The sequence below is a fragment of the Arachis ipaensis genome, chromosome B10 (genome assembly GCF_000816755.2).
Source record: "Arachis ipaensis cultivar K30076 chromosome B10, Araip1.1, whole genome shotgun sequence".
Taxonomy (NCBI): domain Eukaryota; kingdom Viridiplantae; phylum Streptophyta; class Magnoliopsida; order Fabales; family Fabaceae; genus Arachis; species Arachis ipaensis.
In genome coordinates, this window is record NC_029794.2 from 6,568,234 (window position 1) to 6,577,809 (window position 9,576).

At 42.6% G+C, this 9,576-nt stretch overlaps 1 protein-coding gene across 2 annotated transcripts in view; it reads right to left on the reverse strand.

Moving 5' to 3' along the window:
* LOC107622220 (pathogenesis-related protein PRB1-3-like) overlaps positions 1-9,576 on the reverse strand; it is a 20,095-nt gene that overhangs the window by 8,371 nt on the left and 2,148 nt on the right. The gene's annotated exons all lie outside the window — the stretch shown is intronic.

The following is a 9,576-nucleotide window of genomic DNA, read 5'->3' on the forward strand; positions in this document are numbered from 1 at the left end:
GCATCAGATCTAAAAATTTTAAATCTTGTGCTATCTTATTGTTTTTCTCTCTCCTCTTTAAATTCAAAAATATCTTTTCTCTCTGTTTTAAAAGCAAATTTTCGAAATCTATTTCTAAAATTCAGATTTTTATTTCAAAATTTAAAACCTGTTTCAAAAAAAAAATCATCATATCCTTTTCAAAACTTCCTAACCACTTTCTCTCTCCTCATATTAAATAAGATAAATTTTAATTTTTTTTATTTATTTTATTTTAATTATTAAATATTTTTTATTTATTATATATAAAAATAACTTTTTTTTTTTCGTAAATTTAAATAGTTCATTAGAGATATTCATACTACAAGAATCATAAAAATTAAAAAAGAGACACCCACACAAAAAATGGATCAGTTTTCGATTTAATTTGACCGATCGAGTTTTGGCCAATTTAATCGTTATGAACAGTTTTTAGTTAAACAGACAATTTTAGTTTATCAACCAAATCACATCACGTAGTTAAACAATTCTCAATCTAACCAATTGACTCAATTCGATTTTTAAAACTGATTCGTCCTGGTACTGGGGTGGCCGAGCTTAGTGACTCCGAGCAAACGTCTGTCGGAGAGGAAGAGCTATACGTCGGCCTGGAACGAACACCGCGGCGGAAATACCTGCAAAAGATACTCCGACGCTCAAGTTAGTGATAATCTCGAGTGAGAGTAATTAAGTAAGTATGAAGACTGAGAATGGAACCTGAACTTTAGCCGAGGATATTAGCTCGGCTTTATAGGCGTTATTTTGCCCGTTTGCTGTGGATAAGTCCTAGTTTGTAGGTTGGTTACAATATTCTGTTTTGGTGATTAGGCTTGTTAAGCACGTCTCTTGTTTTCAACTGGGTGAGGCCGTTCCTGTCTGCTTTCGTGCCGAGCTTTTCGGGCGATTGATGCGAGACCGAGCTTATTTGCTCACGTGCCGAGCTTTTTGTGCGACCGAGGATAAGGGTGACGTATCATAGCCCCCAAGCTTGCCTTGGTTTGGACAGGACTAAGGCGAGCTTTCGGACCAAGAGTACCGCAATCCTCGGTTGCCGAATTGTTTGTCGCATATGCTCCTTGTAGCCCCCAAGCTCGGCTTGGTTCTGCTTCAGAATGCAAAACGTTTCTGGTTGCCTCGTGTTACGCGCCATTGTGACATGATTGATGTGAAACTGCTCCGTTTTTCTAGGCACCCATGTCCATTGGTTTTTGTAGTGGGTTTAATGCTTCTCATTTCTAACAATATTGGTTTAAACGCTCTGGTATTGTAACCGTTTTTGTGCCTGGTGGGGAGTTATTTGTAGTTTTCATTGCTTCTTTCCCTCATACTTCTTTGTTTCGAAAAAGGAAAAAGGTTTGTGTTTTCTGTCTGACTGAGAATGAGTAAGAAAGGTCAGTGTTAACTCCTCCTCTATTTCCTTTTTTGCTTTTCTCTCTTTCTTGTTTCGTTCCTTGTGATGGAGGACTATAATGTGGGTGACCTGTACAGTTGGGTGGATCCTAGAGTGAAGGGGTATGTTTCCCAGTTTGATGATGAGGAGTCAGTGAGGTTGCTGGGTTCGGATTCCTGGGTCAGGGTGGGTAGTGGTATTAAAATAGAGTTATTACCTTGTGAAAGAGATGATCAAGTGTGCAACCGACTTGATGATTGGTCTTTCTTTTTCATGTATAGTTGTTTATTTACTAAGTTGGGTGTGAGGCTTCCCTTTACCGAATTCGAGTGTGGGGTGTTGTATTGGTTGAACTGTGCTCCAACCCAGCTTCACCCTAACTCATGGGGTTTTGTCCGGGCCTTCGAGGTTTTGATGGAACTGTTGGAGCGTCCGCCGTCTTTGAGGCTGTTTTTCTCTTTATTTCAGGCAAAAGGGGTGAATAGGGGGTTGTGGGTAAATCTTAGCAGTTATCCTCGTCGTGCTGTGTTTGGTCTATATAAGTCTTCGTTTAAGGATTTTAAATCCATGTTTGTTAGGGTTAGAAGTGTTCCCGAAGACTTCCCGTTTTATTTGAATGAGCATTTAGTCGAGAGATTTCCGTTGTTTTGGTGTGCCGAGCCGTATCAAGCTTTGGACGTAGATGATAGGCTTCCTGATGATGATATTGTGATGGATTTTTTGTTTAAATCCTTGGGTCCGAAAGGTTTGTTATCTGTTGCCGAGATGTTGAAATGGGATACTGATAGGCAGGCATTGTATGATCGCATAGGTAATCTGTTTTATTATGTTTGTTCTGTGTTTATGTTTTGGTTTGTTGTTCCTTATCTTGGTTTGTTTTTTATTTGTAGCCGAGAAAGCTCCTGCCATGACCATGGCAGGTTTGAAGCTCTTCTTTAATCAGCGTAAGAAAGGGGAGAAAGAGGTTTCATCTAACGTTGGGAAAGGTCCTGCTGCTTTGATTCAATATGGCCCTGGGCAGAAGCAAAAAAGGAAGAGAGGGCAAGGTCAAGGTAGCCTTGCCGAGGTTTTAGAAGGTAAGGGGGAGTCATCCATGATTCTGCAGATGGTCGAGTCTGCATATGAATCACAGAAGAGGCTCCATGGGTATGATCAGAACATGCACGCTAGATCTCTATGGGTGAAGTTGTATCCTTTTGGTACCATGGCTAATGAGCTTTGCTGTTTCCCGAATGACATGAAAATGATTGACGAAGTTGGCCGAGCTGGTGTTAGCCGATTTCTTCAGGTATAGGTTGTTTTGTTGTATTTTTAAGTTTTTGTTGATGTCACCTATTTACTTGTTTTCCTTTTTTGTAGGTGATTGGTGCCCAGATCGTTGCTATTGGCCGAGCACAGAAGCTTGCCCTGGATTGGGAGGAGAAAGAGGCTTCGCGGGTAGAAGAGCTGTCTGGGATCATCCAGGAAAAAAACCAAAAGATTGCCGAGCTCTCTGCTTCCATGGAGAAGAAAGAGTTGGATTTGGCTGATGAGAGGAAACTCTAGAAGGCATCATCTGAAAAGTTGAAGGTCATGGAGTCCGAGAATGATCAACTCTCTGCTCGGATCAAAGAATTGGAAGGCAGGGTTTATGAGGCTTTTGCTCAAGGTTTTGACCGCGCTGTTTCCCAGGTCAAGGTGCTATACCTGGAAGCTGATCCTTCAAAGCTTGACGTTATGAAGGTGGTCGTGAATGGTGAGCTTGTGGAAGACGAGGCTGTTGCTGGAAGTGAGAGCGAGGGATCCAGCATGGGTGATAAGGCAGATTAGGCCTTGCTAGTTTACTCTTTTTATTTTGTACATGGTGTAGTAGGTTTTAAACTTGTGACTGTTTTGGCTTTGTTGGACAATTTCCGAGTATTGTTCTCGGTAGTGATATTTTGGGTTCCGAGTATGTAGCTCGGCTTGATAATGACTTACTTTGTTTTATAAAATATGATATTTTGGTTAAGTTATGATAGTGATATATTGTATCGTGATAACAATTGCGTGTATGTATCGAAGATGGCTGAAGCCATTTCTTGTCTGATCAGATTGTTACTAAGGAGAGCAGAGGCTCTAATATAGGGCTTGTGGTGGAGTGAGCCCTTAGGATTCGCTTGGATAGCTAGGGTGTTTGTTTTATTTATCTGTATTTCTCCGAGTAATGTGTTCAGCATGCGCATGTTGACTTCCGAGTATGAAACTCGAATTTATTTTGAATTTTTATTGATTGGAATATATAGTAACTGTCAAGATAAAAAATATTTTGATTTGTAATATAAGGTTCATTAGTGTGATGATTTGTGGCGTCCGGCCTCGTTAAAACCCTCTCCGAGTAAAACCCGTGTGTTTTTTGGGAAAAAACCTTCAGAGGGGAAAAAGAGTGCCATCATTCGCGTATATACAGCATATGTTATGATTGGTATCCCCTTAGTGAGGAGACATTCCATGTTCCTGGGAGTTGTTCTCCTTTAAGGGTTCTTAGCTTGTAAGCCCCATTTCCAAGATTCTGGAGAACTTGGAAAGGTCCCTCCCAATTTGCTGCCAACTTGCCATGTGCTGGAGGTTTCCGAGCTTCTTCTGTGCGTCTGAGTACGAGGTCTCCTTTATTGAAGGATCTACGAGTTACCCTTTTGTTGTGTCTTCGTTATAGGTATTGTTTTCTGGCTCGTTGCTTTATGGCTAAGATGTCACTTTCTTCTTCCATAAGATCGAGCTCGGCTGTTCGAGCTTGCAAGTTATTCATCTGATCATAAAGCTCGGTCCTTAGTGTTGGGACGCTGACCTCTACTGGGATCAATACCTCGGCACCATATACTAGTTTGAAAGGAGTTTCTCTTGTAGCAGATTGGGTGCTGGTGTTATAACTCCATAGGATTTTCGAAATGAGGTCGGCCCATTCCCCTTTAGCTTCGCCAAGCTTTTTCCTTAAGCCCTGGCCTGGCGCTTTCGGAAAGGGTCTGAGGATATCCAATCCCCACCTATCGAAAGGCCAGCTTACCTCTATGGTGTGGAGTTCCTCGGCCGGGGTTTCTGAGAGTGTGGCATGCTTTTGACAATTATCGCATGCTTTGACTTTAGAGATGCAGTCCCTTTTTATCGTCGGCCAATAGTATCCTGTTCGCAATATCTTTGCCGCCAATGCTCGGCCGCCGATGTGGTTTCCACAAACCCCCTCGTGTGTTTCTGCCATAATATCTTCGGCTTCATCCTTGCTGATGCATTTGAGGAGTGGTTGGGAGTGTCCCCGTCTGTATAGGGTATTTCCGAGTATTGTATAGAAACTTGCTCTTCGTCAGAAGAGTGGCAAGTTCGGCTCCTCGTTTGGTATGGCACCTGTGTTGATGTAATTGAGAAAAGGTGTTCTCCAGTCTGGTACCTGCATGATGCTTAAGATTGTGTCCTGCTCAAAACTCGGTTTGTCGAGTGTTAGTTGTGACAAGGCCAGTGTGTTCTCCGCCTGCCTTGTTGTTGCTAACTTGGATAACACATCGGCTCTAGTGTTTTGTTCTCGGTTTACATGAATAATATTAAATTTATTGAACTTTGAAATGAGATCCTTTGTTATGAGCCAATATTTCTCTAACAAAGGATCTTTTACCTGGTATTCGCCCTTGATTTGATGTACTACAAGTGATGAGTCGCATTAGGCTGTTATCTGAGGTATCTTGAGTTGTTGGGCGAGTTTTCGTCCTGCTAGTAGAGCTTCATACTCCGCCTGGTTGTTGCTTGCATTGAAGTGGAATTGAAGTGATTGCTCGGCTATCACTTTCTCTCCCTCTTTTAGCAGTACCCCAGCTCCGCTTCCTTCTTTGTTTGATGCTCCATCTACATGTATGCTCCAACTGGCTGCCGTGTGTTGGGTCTTATTAGTCATCTCCGACACGAAGTCAGCGAGTACTTGTGACTTCAGAGCTTTTCTCGACTGAATGTCGAACTCGGATAGTTTGATTGACCACTTTATTAAACGTTCGGCGAGCTCGGGTCTGGTTAATATTTGCCTTAGTGGTTGATCTGTTCGTACTATGATTGTGTGGCTTTGAAAGTAATGCCGCAGCCTTCTTGCTGCGGTGACTAGTGCCAGCACTAGCTGTTCTATCTTTGGATACCTCATTTCTGTTGGTTGCAATACCTTGCTAATGAAATATACTGGGTTTTGCTGTTTTCCTGTTTCCATCACTAGGACCGAGTTTATGGCATGGTTAGATACTGATAAATACAAGTATAACGGCTTACCTGGCTCTGGTCTCTGGAGTATTGGAGGTGACGTTAAGAGCTGTTTGAGTTCCGTAAAATAATTTTCACATTCGTCTGTCCATGTGAATTTCTTGCCCTTAGAGAACGTCTGGAAGAAATGATAAGATCGGTTTGCCACTGCGGGTAGAAAATGTGATAGGGCGGCTATTCTACCTACTAATTGCTGGACTTCTTTTACTGTTTTTGGGCTTGTCATGGTCAGCACTGCACTGCATTTTTCTGGGTTGGCTTCTATACCTCTTGAGGTTAGCATGAAGCCAAGGAATTTTTCTCCTTGGACTCCAAAAGCACATTTGTCTGGGTTGAGCCTCGTGTTATATGCTCGGAGTTGGTTGAAGACTTCTATCAAGTCGTCATAGTGTGACCCTTGCGCAGGCGTTTTTGCTACCATATCATCTACATAGACTTCCACATTCCTTCCTATCTGTTGTTGGAATACTTTGTCCATTAATCTTTGGTATGTCGCACCTGCATTCTTTAAGCCAAAAGGCATTACCTTGTAACAAAAATTGCCATGCTCTGTTATGAAAGCTGTTTTGCTTTGGTCTTCTGGGTGCATCAAAATCTGGTTATAACCAGAGTATGCACTCAAGGCTTTGAAACCAGAAGCGTTATCAACTAACTTATCAATGCAAGGCAATGGATATGCATCTTTAGGGCAAGCTTTGTTTAGATTTGTAAAATCGACGCACATGCGCCATTTACCTGAACTTTTCCTTACCATTACCACGTTTGATAGCCATGTGGTGAAGCGAATTTTTCTGATGAAACCTGCGTTGAGGAGCTTCTTGGTCTCTTCAAGTGCTGCTTGTTTTTTCTCTTCTCCGAGGTTTCTCTTTTTTGTGCCACTGGTCGGACTGTTTTGTCAATTGCTAATTTGTGGCAGATGACTTCTGGGCTTATTCCAGGCATGTCGTCTGGTGTCCATGCAAATAGGTCGGCGTTCTGGCGCAGTATGTGTACAAGTCTTGCTCGTTCATTTCCTTCTAGTGCTTCTCCGATGTGTGTGTATTGCTCTTCATCTGCTGTTAGTGTTAATTTGTGAAGGTTGTCCATTGGCCGAGGTCTTTCGTCGAGATCTTCTCTCGGGTCGAGATCGGCTAACATTGTGGTGTCAGCCGAGCTATGTATGGATTGGACCTGGGGCCGAGTTGTCTCCTTCGTATGGGCTTGCTTTAGACAAGCATTGTAGCACTGCCGAGCTTCTTGATGGTCACGTACACTGTAGCTATCTTGTTTTCCTGCACTGAAAACTTAACACACAGGTGTAATGTGGACACCACCGCTCTGAATATATTCAAGGCAGGTCTCTCGATTATAATATTATAAGGGCTATAACAGTCTACTATTAGGTATTGAATATCAATGGACTTTGACATAGGGATCTCTCCCATTGTAGTCCTCAGCCATATATGTCCCATGATGGGGACTCTTTCTCCGGAGAAGCCAATTAGTTCTCCCGAGGAGGGCTGTATCATTTTTTCTGATAATTGCATCTTTTTAAAGGTAGAATAAAATAAGACATCAGCGCTACTACCTGGGTCCAGCAGTGTTTTCCTTACCAACAGCTCTCCGACCTGGATGGAAATCACCACTGGGTCGTCAAGGTTAGGGCTTGCCGATCTGAAGTCTGATTGATTGAAGGATATTGTGACACCTGGGTCTTCTTCCTTCTTTGGCTGTAGAGTTCCTTCGATTGCCAGCATTTCCCTATAACTTCGCTTTCTGGCCGAGCTTGTTTCACCTCCGCCTGCGTATCCTCCTGATATGTGGCTGATGATGCCTCTTGGTGGGTCAGGGGTTGTCTGCTCTTTTTTGTTCTTGTCTGTCACAGTTTGTTTGTTCTCTTCCCTGTCCGAGCTTGCTCTTCTGGCTTTCTGGCTCTCGACGTATTTGTTGAGAAGTCCTTGTTGCGCCAGTCTTTCTAGGAGGTCTTTCGCGACAATGCAGTCGTCCGTGGTGTGGCCGAACTTCTGATGGAAGGCGCAATGCTTGCTCCTATCCACAAACCTTTGGTCTTGGTAGTTTCCTGCCCGAGCTGGTGGCTTCACGATTTTGGCATTCAGAATCTCTTTTATGATATTCTCTCTCTTGGTATTGAAACTGGTATACGTGTTGTATTTTGGTGTGAGCTTGAAAGGCTTCTTTGTATCCTTGTTGCCTGGTGATCGGAAAGCTTTTTCCTCATCCCTCCTTTGTGGTTGTCTGTCTGGCTTTTGGGCTTCACGGAGTTCTTCAATCTCCATTTGACCAGCAGCCCTTTCTCGGAACTCCTCGAGTGTTTTTGGTTTTGTTATCGCAATGGTTTCTCGGAATTTGCCTGGTCGGAGGCCAGCCTTGAGGGCATGGAGGTGGACAGCCGGATCTAAGTCTTGGATCTCCATGGTAGCCTCGGAAAACCTGGTCATGTAATTCTTTAAGCTCTCATGTTGGCCTTGTTTGATTGTGCCTAGATAGTCTGATCCATGGACATAAATTCTCGATGCAGAAAAATAGTCAATGAAGGATCTCGCCAATTCTTCAAAGGAGTAAATCAAACCTGCAGACAGTTTAGAAAACCACAGTAATGCAGCACCATCAAGATAAGTAGGAAAAGCCCGGCAAAGCACATGCTCATTGTTAGCAAGAATATCATGGATTGAAACTTTTTGATATGAGCTCGGGGGTCACCGAACCCCTTGTACGGTTCCAGCATTGTAGGTAATACAAAGTTTTTTGGCATCTGGAACTTAGTGATCTCGTCAGAAAAGGGGTTCTCGAGGGTGAACTTCTCCTTTGGTGGAGTGATGTTCAGGGGATCTGTATTGTCCTGCGCCGAGCTCTTAGAGCTTTCTCCTTCGTGCTTTCCATTGGACAGTTCAGCTATCCTCCGTACCTCCGCCTGGAGTTCGGTGATCTGAGCTAGGAGCTCTGCCTGTGTGGGTTGGGGGTTCCCATTGTCAGCCATGTCCGAGGATAGGGAATCCTGCAAAATAAGGTAAGATACTAAATAAAATGGATGGTGAGGTCAGATATATTCCGGCCCCACGGTGGGCGCCAAGTGATTCGTCCTAGCACTGAGGTGGCCGAGCTTAGTGACTCCGAGCAAACGTCTGTCGGAGAGGAAGAGCTATACGTCGGCCTGGAACGAACACCGCGGCGGGAATACCTGCAAAAGATACTCCGACGCTCAAGTTAGTGATAATCTCGAGTGAGAGTAATTAAGTAAGTATGAAGACTGAGAATGGAACCTAAACTTTAGCCGAGGATATTAGCTCGGCTTTATAGGCGTTATTTTGCCCGTTTGCTGTGGATAAGTCCTAGTTTGTAGGTTGGTTACAATATTCTGTTTTGGTGATTAGGCTTGCTAAGCACGTCTCTTATTTTCAACTGGGTGAGGCTGTTCCTGTCTGCTTTCGTCCCGAGCTTTTCGGACGATTGATGCGGAACCAAACTTATTTGCTCACGTGCTGAGCTTTTCGTGCGACCGAGGATAAGGGTGACGTATTAAAAACATTGGTTGTTTCTATTATTTTTCAATTGTTATTTGATCTACTAATCTTTACTTTCCTTGATTGAGGGTCAAGAATTTGTTAATTATCGGAAAAATTAATGATTAATACTAATTGCATACTGTTTTAAGCTAAAATTGATAACCATAAAATGTACAAGATCAATGCAACAAGAACGAAAATAGGAAGCTATTGCAAACTTATAGTATATATTAGCCGATCATATTCTTACGTGTTGGAATGGTAGAATACTAACATGTTTTGGTAAGTGATAATTAATAAAGAAAAAATGATATTTGTATCATTTTTTTTTTACATTTTTAATATTTTTATGGTATGAAAGATAATTTTTTTTATTTTCATTCATTTTTTGCAATTATTTTTCATACTAAAAGTGAA